The sequence below is a fragment of the Macrotis lagotis genome, chromosome X (assembly GCF_037893015.1).
Source record: "Macrotis lagotis isolate mMagLag1 chromosome X, bilby.v1.9.chrom.fasta, whole genome shotgun sequence".
Lineage (NCBI taxonomy): Eukaryota > Metazoa > Chordata > Mammalia > Peramelemorphia > Peramelidae > Macrotis > Macrotis lagotis.
Genome location: NC_133666.1, coordinates 676,061,564 through 676,071,710, shown reverse-complemented (window position 1 = coordinate 676,071,710; position 10,147 = coordinate 676,061,564).

Here is a 10,147-nt window from a genome sequence, read left to right as displayed (position 1 = left end):
GCCACTGTTCTTAGTTTCATGTGGTGGACAGGGTAGCTTCCCATTCATGCTAAGTGAAATAGGTCCTGTAACACACCATTCTTTATAAAGTGGAACTATCTCTGGATAATTTGGACAAGTCCCTGTGTACACACTCATATTATATACATTATTGGAAGGGTTACTTTACTACAAGAGTGAAAACACTGAAAGAAAGCAACAGTATATTCTGCAGATACCTGATAATTCATAATAGATTATCTTGATTGATATGGGGGGGGGAAGGAGATGCAGCACTCAATGACAAACAAACTTCACAAAAGACACAGACTAGACAGACTCTGCCAATGGGTGTGGTTCCTTCGTATTTTCTTTTTGGTTCCAATTTGAATCACCTCTTCAGTGCCTGTGACTTCTGAATAGATGCTGCATACCCTCACAAAGAAAGATAAGATATGATGGATGAAGTCAGAGGGCTGACTTTAGAAGCAGGAAAATATGGAGTCAGATTCTACTTCCCATATATACTGGTTATGTGACTGTAAAAGTCACTTGATCTCTCAGGATCCCAGAACTTCTGGTTAGTATTGGTAGAGGATTTTCCTGATAAAATCTGGAAGAAAACAAGTCCAGACTCCTTCCTCCTTGAAATGTAGGTATATACTCTATAGGAGAGGAGAGGAGAGGAGAGGAGAGGAGAGGAGGGAGGGGAGGGGAGGGGAGGAGAGGAGAGGGGAGGAGAGGAGAGGGGAGGAGAGGAGTTGCTTTAGAGTAGTAATTACTTATGTCTTTGCATCCATACCATATTTTGCAAAGTACACAGTTGGTGTATGATAAATGTTTGTTGATTGACAGATGACCCTATGGATTTCCAGATATTCTTCTCTTGACAAGTCTTTCACCTAAGGCAATGGGGCAATGAAATTTGAGTTCTAGTTTGGCTCTCTCCCTGAATTAGTGGTTATTGTTAATACAAAAAAAAATGTTTGGATAGCTGGACTTAGTGGCCCTGGTTAGTCAGTGTCATCCAGGGAAGCTCAGTGAGCTTCTCATCCTTTCTCCATCAGCCTTCTTCCTCCACTCTTCTTACCCTTATAACATGAACTCTTTAATTTTCAGTTCCCTTCATCTGCCGAGGAATAGATCAGGAATACTTTAAGAGTGCCCCATCCCCCCCAAATCCTTCCCTTTTCTGGGTCCTAGCATTTCAGGACACAAGTAGGAAAAATGAAATACAGAAGTTAGCTCAGGTTATTCATGACAGTTATACACAGACCTAAAAAGTGAATATAACATCATATTTTAACTTGTCTAATAAAAAAAATCCCAAGCCTCCCCCATTTTTCCCTTTCTCAAAAGAACTGGAGTCATAGTAGAGAGATTTTTGGAGGAGGGGCAGAGGCTGACACATTATTTACACCTGTAATGTTGGGATGACTATATTTTGCCCCAGTTGACTCAATTGTAAATCTTTTCCTTATGGCCCCAAGTCCTGCTCATCTGGGTTTAATAAGTCTCCCTTGCACCCCTGCTGCACTAGTTGGAGGAGAGGCCCTAACCTGACTGAGTACTGAGCAGCCTTTGGGTAATTACTGGAGGCAAGCTAATGGGCTGCCCGTGGGCCAGGTACCCAAAGGGAAACTCTTACTTCCATTGGACATTTCTGAAAATAATTTCCTTCAGCTAGATCCCAAAGGAGCAAATAAAGCCCCTTTCTGGCTCTCCCATAGGAAAAGAAGTTAGAAACCAAGGGAAAGGATGCCTTGATCTTTGTCAAAATCGAACTCCTTGTTTTCTGGGTACATCTTTAATGGGCACCTCAAGTCTCCCCATTTCCAGTGAGCTTATATTCTTTTTCATGCAATTATAGGAAGCTGCCCTTTTTGCAGAATTTCTTGAAATTCTCTCTCCCCTTCTCTCACCTCTTTTCTTCCTTTTCCTCCCCTTCCATTTCTGTGTCTGTCTGTTTCTATGACTATGTCTCTGTCTCTCAGTCCCTCTCCCTCCTTCCTGAGGAGCTAAAACTCCCTTTGACATTGTCTGCCCTGAGAGTCACTGTTGGCCTCTCCATGTCTCCATCTGTCTGTTTATCACTGCTTATCTGCGCCCCTGTCTGAGTCTCAGTGGATGTCTGATTGCCCATCTCTATGAGCCTCTCTTGGTCTGTGCCTTTTTGTTTCTCAGCTGTCTCTTTGCCTTTCCATCTTTCTATCTTCTTCATCAGTTTTTTTCTCCTGCATACTTCTGGCTGCTATCGTCTCTCTTGGATTCGGCCTTACTTTCAACCCTTCTGTCGTGTCTTCCTTGTATAGATCTTCGTGTGTGTGTGTGTGTGTGTGTGTGTGTGTGTGTGTGTGATTCTCCCTTTATAATTAGTTTTTCAACACTGGAGAGGGGAGCTGTAACAGACCTACAGTTCTGGGTTTGCCTCACACTCATCATACTCTTCAACTGGGGAAAGAGGCAGGAAGATTTCCTTACTGCTCTGAAGAGAATCTAACAATAGTATGGCTACTTGGTTCCTTCTCCTTAATAAATTAATCCTATACAAGGAGATAGGGCCAGAATGACATCTCTCATCAGATTGACATCTCTCCTGTTCCTAGAAAAGATAATGACTGGTGGGATTATCAAATGAAATGTGCTGTTATAATTATTAATAAAACCCTCTAAGTTTCCAATGTAATTGTTGTATAGTGCTAGGGGGAAAATAAGCTGGGCAAGGAAATGTCCCTCAGTAACTCATTTGGGGAGCACAGGACTGAATAGGTACTAGGAAGTTAGGGCCATGTCAATCGATAGGTAGTTAGCTTCCCTAACTTGGTCATACATTGGCAAAATTTCCCCTAGAATCCAGGAGCAAACCTATTTTTGCCCAGCCCCTTAGTCCTTAAAGACAAAGCTAAAACTGAAATAAGAGAGAAGGCTCTTATGTTTGGTATCTTTCTCTTTTCCCATGCATCCCAAGGTTAAACATATCCAAATATAATTGGCAAATTGGCCAATTCCAATGGATACAATACAATTCAGATTAGGAACCTGAGGGCAGGAGTGGGATGTGGGCTGAGGCCACAGACAGTGGGGTTGGTTCATAGGAGTCAATCAAAAGCTCAGGATTTAAGAGACTTTCTCTTGGTCCAGGGATTGGGTATGTTTTCTTTGGCTAGAAGGCTGTGTCTACACAGCCAAGATAATACAGAAGTTTAAAGCAAAGAAAATTTTCCCTACCTTTCCCTCCCTGTGAATTTCAGAGAATGACCACTGTGCCTGTGGAAACCCAGCCAGAATCTTTACCCTGCATGCTGTTACCATCAATGGCTGGGTTGGAATGAACTTTCTTGGCTTCAGGAAGAGGAAGGAAGCAGGTGTGTGTGTGTGTGTGTGTGTGTGTGTGTGTGTGTGTGTGTGTAGGTGGGGGGGTGACAATTTAAATCGATGTCTCAGAAAGACATAGGAACACTTAGTAGAGGGGTTGAGACTGGAACTAAGCGACAGATTCTTATGGATCCAATCATTCAGACTCCAACAGTGGGGGGTGGTCTGGGGAAAGTCGAGGGGGGGGGCAGTGGTGGTGAGACAGAATGGAGAAGTCAGAGAGAAACCAGAGACAGATTTCGAGAAACACAGAGACAAAGAGGGATGAAGACAGAATAGATGTCTTACAAAATACTGAATACAGATCAAAAGAGAAAGTTGTGTTATCCCTGAGGTGAGAAAGAGAAAGTTTCTCTTTTGAATGTCGAGAAAATTCTGAGTCTTTTTAGAATTCCTAATTTCCTTTTAGACTCAACTCAATTACCACTTTCTACCAAAAAAAAATCTTTCCTGATGTTGCCCACCCCTCCTCATCATTTTGCATTTGTTTCCATATATATATATATACCTATAGATGTGCCTGCTTTCTCCCTCTCAGGATGTAAGTTTCTTGTATTCTATTAGTCTCAGTTTTTAGCAATATTGGGCAATTTATAGATGGATGCTGATTGATCCATCTGCCTTAAAACTAGCCACACCACTATATCTCATTTAATATGGAGTAGAAATCTAGAGAGTCCCCTTGATTTTGATCATTTCCCTCCCTCCCTTCTTTCTTCCTTCCTTCCCTCCCTCCTCAATCTAGAAAATGCTCTAGTCAAGAATTTTGAGTTTGAGCCCAGGTTCTGCTGCTTAGAAGCCCTGTGACCTTGGGAAAGTCACTTCACCATTTCTGACCCTCAATTTCTCAAGTATTTTTAAATTTTTTTTTATTTCTCAAGTATTAAATGGGAGTAATGCATGCCCTACCTCATAGATCTCTTGCCCTGAAAACTGCATCGTAAACCTGGAAATGCTATAGAAATGTGAACAGTTAAGTCTTATCAGGATATAATGAAACATCAAGAAGTGACATATACAAATTCAGACACTGACAGATGGGGAAGGACTGAGACAGGAAGGAAAAGGGAGAATGGGAACCCCAACTTCTGCCCTCACTGTCCTCTCTCATTTTTCTCCTGCTCCTCAGTACAATGCAGTCAGTCTTTTTAATTGAAACCCAGTAAGAAAAACAGAAATAGATAGTATGCTCAAATTGAGAAAACGTGTCCAGAGCTCCAAGAGGAGGGTTAGTTCCCCAGAACTGAGGAAGCCTGTTTCTGCCTGTCATTTGCCCATTGACAGAAGCCTATCCAATCCACCATACCTTATCCTGTACAATTTTTGTCAGTCCTTCCCAGAGAGGATACCCACCTCTCTCTCCTGAATGATTTCCTATTTTGCTCTCCCCTCTGTCTTTATCTTTTTTGTCTCTATTCTTTTCATTTTTTCCGTCTCACTCAATGGACTAAAATTTAAAAAAAAGAGAGATTGGGAACATAACAATCCCTCGAACAATTCCAGGCCCCTATAAAGATTTCTTGAATGGAACATTTGGGTCTCTCTTTTTTTCTTTGCCTCTCTCACCTTGTCTCTCTGGGGACTGAAAACTGCAGGCAAGCCGACATATGGGGTCAGATGGATGCCCCACCTCGCAGGGGTCCAGCAAGCTTGGCGCCCCATTCAAACATTGAAATAAGCTGTCTGGTGGATAGGGCTCCTGATTAGGATACCTATGCTGGGTAACTTCCTTTCCGATGGATTCCCAGGATTACCTCTATGACATCCCTACTGCTGCTCCTTAACCCCTGTGCTAATTGCCACCCCCACCCCCAGCTTCATCCTGTCTTTCTCACCAAGATTAGAGTCCAAATCCAAGATGAAATCTCCCCATAGTGGGCTTTTACCTTCACTCTCGGCAAGATCAGTGGTGAAAAGAAGGGAAGGTGTTTTTGTTTTGGAAAGAAGCATTGAAGCATTTTCTGGTCCAATTTAATTAGTGAGAAATTTGGTCTTTTGCCACCCCCTCTTTCTCAACTCAGTCTAAGAGGAATATATATATATATACATATATATATATATATATGTATATATATATATATGTATATATATACAAATAAATCTTATGATAAAATTTAGAAATAAACATGTTAGAAAAGCATATTTATTTCACAAGTCATCATATAATAAATTATATATTATTATAGTACAATAATATTTATAGATGTTAACATACATATAGATATATTCCAGTTTATTCCTAAGATTATATTATCTTTTTTTTAAGTGACAAGATAGCTGCAAAAGGAGAACACTCAATATGAAAACCTTCAGGCAAGTAGGAAACCACACTTAGTCCTCCTTCCTAAATGGGAGAAAAAAGGAAAAATCCCCCACAGATGTTTTTTTAAAAAGTATCACTGTCCCCCCCCCAGACCCTCTTCTCCCCCTCTTTCAACTAACCTAAATCATTATCTTCTTACAAATTTGCCAATTCTGAGGTAGTGGCTTTAGACAAAAGGAAAATGAAAGAATAGTAAAGAGGGTGACATTGTTTCATTTCACTGTTGCCAAAAATATATTTACATTTAAAAGAGGCATAAGAAACTGGGATTATGTTTATGGGTTGTGATGTTTTGGGAAAGGAGAACAGAGTGGCGCCTTTAGGTCTTTAAAGGTCAGAAATATTGGACCCCCAGCTAGTCAACTTTGACAATCTGCACATAGATATAGGCACATGCAAATTCAAATTCTTGCACTCAGTTTCCCTGATCAATAATTCATACATCTGTCAAAGGACATGTGAATGAAAGTTAGAGGAAAGGCAGGAGCCTGGATGGTTCCAAGAGGAATGAAGGGAACCTAGAGCCTAGAGTTTTCTGACTTGAGGGCCAGCAGTGTCTCTGGAGGGTCTGATGGCCTCAGTGGGGTCAATTTCTTTTTGACACCCCCCCCCCAGCTCCTAAGATTTTGGTTCTGCTTTAGCCTTTTCGGCAGGGGAACTTTGGAGACACTGAGAAATCTGGTCCTGAAAGGTTGCCCCAACCTACGAAACAAGAAATTAAAATGTGGAGAAAAACAGAGATCTCCGAGAGTCAAAATAGATACATAAATGCAAGGTTCCCCAAGGAAGTTAATTTATGGAAATAAGAAACTAGTGTTATACTAACCTCAAAAAGAGGGAGAAAAAAAGCATTCTGTCCTGTTTATGGGGGGGGGGGGAGTACAAGGAGAGAAAGCAAGATGAGGGGAAAGAAAAAAAAAGATGAAGAAAAAAAGACCAACGAATGCGACGAAAGCATGTCCCTATCGTTCCTGGCACTTCAGTCAAATAGAAGCTAGATGTTCAATCACAGCAAGATTGTCCGTTTTCTTGCCCCAAAGAGAAGTTTCAGGGAGCCAGTGGGCGTAAAGACAGTGATGAGGAGGGAGGAGATACCAGCAAATGGACTGCCTGGATCTCGGGGTTCCTCTCAGTTGGATGATCTGAGCAGTGATCGTTCTGAAGACTCAAGTCTGAAAAGGGTAGAAGGGACAAACCACCCGACAAAGGAACCCAAAGGCAAACGGGTCTCCAGGGAGGGGCTGAGAAGATAGAAGTCAGTAGCCTCCCGCCCCCGCCATTGCCCTGCCGCCCTCCACCTTAGGGATTGCTTCACTCGATGCTTATTAAACCAAAATAGCCATCCCCAGAGACCCGAATCGCACTGGGGAAGGAAATTAGAGGAAAGGGGGGGGGGGCGGCTGTGGTCTTTCTAGTCGATTTTAGAAGCCGCTAGGCCAGAAGGTGAGGAAGGGGCGGGAGGCAAGAGTTGGGGGAGGCCGGGGCTCGGTCCAGACGACGGGCAATTTCTAAATAACCCAAGCTGCAACCTGGAGGGCCCCCTCCCCAGTAAAAGTTTATATAGTCCGAAGGTAGAGACTAAGTCCTGCAGAACCTACTTAATTAGAGTCCAGGGCCCTCCCGGAGGAACAAGGATGCCTTATGTCAACACAGCTCCCTGGTAGTGACACCTTGGACTCAATTGAACCGCTCGGGCAAATGAGGGTGAAAGTTTAAGGAGGAATAAGAGCGCAATAGTCCGCAGCCAGACCTCACACGTGCTAAAGAGAATATTTACAGCAAACTTGCCAAAGTAAACGAGCCCGCCCACCCCACCACCACCTCCCCGGAATTTTTTTTTTCAGATAAACACGCTTAGACCACAAAAGAGTCGGCCTGTGTCTTTTAAAACAAGAAGCGGGCAGAGCTACCGAGAAAAGTTTTTGAGCCGGGTTAGGCTCCCAGAAGATACAACCTCCTGGAAGAGGAGGCCCACACATCTGTACACATCTGGCCACTTCGCCTCAGAGACAGCGATCTTAGTTTGCCTTGGGCGGCGGCGCTTCTCCAAAGCCCAGCGCGCACAGGACGCATTTGCCCTCAACTCCAAGCCCTCCAGGTTTATTCGGGAGACCCGGGAAGCAAGGCCTGGCCAAGAATCTCCTGTTGTAGGAAACTCCCCCTACCTGCCCCCCCACCTCCCCAAGGGGTAGGAAACGCTCTTAGGTGCTTTGCAAGGCGGCAGCCAGGGCCCATTTGGGCGCAGGGGACCCCAAGGTCCAGGGCGATTCACTTTATCTGTTCCAATTTCCTCTCCCTGCTGCCAGAGCCTTCGGGAGAGCAAAAACTCTCTCTTTAGAAGTCCTGTTTTTCATGAAAGGGCAGGGGGTGGGGGGAGAAGAGTGGAAAAAGACTGGAAGGAAAAGGAAAGGAAGAAAGGAGAGGGTGCCGGGGGGACCAGGAGGGGAGAGGCTGCAGTGTAGACAGAGCGGGCCCGATTCCTCCCCCGAAGCGGGGCAGTCAGCCCTGGCAGAGGGCGGGAGGTGAGTGGCGCTCGGCTGCTCCTCGCTCCTTCCCGGCCGGTGGGCCGGCGGGCCGGAGGGCCGCCGGACCAGGAGCAGCTGGGAGCTGCTGGCCAATGTTTAACTCGGGGGCCCCGGCGTGGTGGCCACCGGTTCCTCTTTGTTTGCTCGCAAATTAATCATCCCTCGCGCAGTCGGCGCCAGGCTGGATTTATCACACTCGGGGAGGGGGGCTCGGCGGCCGCGGAGAGACAAAGGGAGTTCGCACCTTCCAGCTTTTGATCTCCGATTAGTGCGGCCTCCCGGGATAATACGAGTCTCCAGGGGCCCAGTCTGGGAGGTCAGTCGTAATTGGCGGAAGTTTGTAGGCCATTAGCAAGACAGCGACATTTTAAAAATCATAATCCGCAAACTCCCCCCCCCCCCACACACACACACACTTTACTGCAGGAGCGAAGGGCCCCGGAGCAAGCCCAGATTGTGGCCAGGGGCGCTAGACGGAGCTCGGCTCCGAAGGGTTTGTAGGGAGAGGGTCCTGAGCTAGTCTAAGGTTTTCTATGAAGCAGACGCCCCCTTTCCTTCACGGGGTGGGGGGAGAGGGAAGACACTACTGCGCCAGCGGCAGCAGAAAATGCAGCTCTCGGGTAGCAGGGAGAAAGCTTTCGTTCCACCCCCCACCCCACGCCCCGCAATCCGTGGCAATGAACGGAAGGCCCAGGAATCTGGTTGGAACAAGTCTGTCTCTCGGCTGGGAAGCAGGAGGGCAGAGTGGGTGGGGGAGCGAAAGAGAAGGGGAGAGAGAGAGAGAGAGAGAGAGAGAGAGAGAGAGAGAGAGAGAGAGAGAGCCAGCTTGCGATCGTCAAGTTCGTTTCCAACAGATCTCTGTGACTGATCCGGGCCTGGGGGGGGGGGGGGGAATGGAATGATCTTCTGAACTTGGGGATGCACTTGAAAGAGGGTAGAGCCCGGCTTTGAACTAGCCCAGGAGAGCTCTGCAGAAGAGGTCACGACAGTCGTGGCCCAGTTGGGAACATCCTGAAGCCGGCCTCCAGGAGGAATTCTGCTCCCAGATGGGGCAAGATGGAGATCACGGAACCTCTAAGTCCCCCCCCCCCCAACCTAGCTGCCCCTTGGAGGAGCTCCCGAATCCACTGTCTTAACCGCCGGCTCGAGACACAACGGAAAGGTCAGAGCTGCTAGGAAATACTCCCAAGTCTCCAGGTGGTTGTTCTCCCCCTCCCCTTCCTTCCCTAAGCCCCAGACCCTTTGGGGTGAAGAGAGAGGATAGAGAAACAGAGACACAAGAGATAGGTAGGAGACAGATACACACACACAACACCTATAAAGATGCAGAGACAGAGAAAACAGAGACAGAGAGAGAGACAGAGAGAGAGAGAGAGAGAGAGAGAGAGAGAGAGGAGATGGGCCTCAGTTTGGTGCAGGAACCTCTAGACATTGAGGACCACAGGGAATTCTCGGCTCTGGCGCCAAGCTCTCTTAGCCATGTGCGTCAAAAAGACACTGGCAAAAAAAAAAAAAACTACCCCAATCGCCTCAGATGTTCCGCTCCTATCTCGGCGCATTTAGCCCACGATGGAATTGCATTTTCTTCCGCCGCTGGAGAAGCAGTGTCTTCCTCCCCTCCCCCCCCGTGAAGGAAAGGGGGTGTCTACTTCATAGAAAACCCAAGACTTAGCTCGCTGGCTTCCTCCTTGGATCCCTTGGATCCCTTCAGCTCTCTCGCCCTCTCCCAGTCCAAGCCAGACTGAGCCCTTGAATCCATCCTCCGCTTATAAACCGGTGCATCTCCCCCTTCTCATCACCTTCCCTTTGCTTGGAACAGACCCCCCCCCCCATCCTCCATTTCAGATAAGTTCCTTTCCAGCCTCCTAAGAAGCGGGAAGGGCGAGAATGTGCTTAAAATGAGGGTCTTTCTTTTCCCTGGGTTCTTTCATTCTAGGCCTCTTGT